The following is a 1,086-nucleotide window of genomic DNA, read 5'->3' as shown; positions in this document are numbered from 1 at the left end:
TATTGTAGAAGAGACCTTTATGAGGGAAGTTTTACTATAACTGGAGAGTCCAAAATCTGGTGCAGCTGTGCATGGTAGCCAATCAGCTTGTTCGATTAAGCTTTGGCAATCAAACCTGGAAGCTGATTGGTTTCTTAGCAGAGCTGCACCAGATTTTGCACTAAATCTCCCCCAATATGTCTTCTGCAATAGAGTGCTGCCGGCTCGCAGTTTTCTAAAAGTTGGGTTTAATTACACTGTAAGGCCCACCCACCACATACTGAATATGCATAAGAGGGAAAATTACAAATCATCAGAACAAAATCTTTTTATACACTCAACATGCCAAAGCCATCCATAGGTCGCTCGAACACTGATTGTGTTGATTGGGGGAGATCCCTCCAATAGAGCCATTGTGTTCTCCTGGTGGGGGGACCCATCCCTGCTGGGAGAACACAGTGATTATTGCTAGCAGCTATAGCCGCTGGCAATATATCCATGAAAATCCAACGGGCTTTTTGTACCCTAGTCAATCGCTGGGTGCCATCAGCCTGCTCATACATGGTTCGAATCTTACCCGGTCTCTGCTGAACCAGTTGATAGATGGTTCAAATATGTCCAGCTTAAAAAAAAAAATGTTTTCCTTTGGGCCCTTTCACATGGGGCGGATCAGTGCTCATCCACCCCGTGGATATCTGCTTGCTCAGCGGGGACCACCGGAGTGATCGCCGCTGAGCAGGAAGATGACAGGTCCGTCTCTGCATACTGCGCAGGGACGGACCTGCCACAGCGCTGCTCTCCCCTATGGGAGATCGGGTGACGACGGACCGCGGTGTCCGTCGTCACTCGATCCGATCTGATGGCGGATGGAAAAATGGCTTTTTCCTCTGTCGCACTTTTTCGGATCGGAGCGGGTCGAATGTCAGCGGACATGTCACCACTGACATCCGACGCTCCATAGAGCTCTATGGAGCATCCGTTCAGGTAGTGTGAAAGGGGCCTTTTTCTTTTTCCTTTTCTTTTTTCTTTTCATTTTTTTTGTTTTGGACAGAGTGGAGCAGGATTAGAACACCTGTCAGTTTTTATTGCTGTCTGTGTCCCAGTAAG

This window comes from Lithobates pipiens, unplaced genomic scaffold (assembly GCF_037356315.1).
Source record: "Lithobates pipiens isolate NorthernLeopardFrog02 unplaced genomic scaffold, aLitPip1_a1.2 Scaffold_8, whole genome shotgun sequence".
NCBI classification, from domain to species: Eukaryota; Metazoa; Chordata; class Amphibia; order Anura; family Ranidae; genus Lithobates; species Lithobates pipiens.
Note: the sequence above shows the minus strand (reverse complement) of the source record.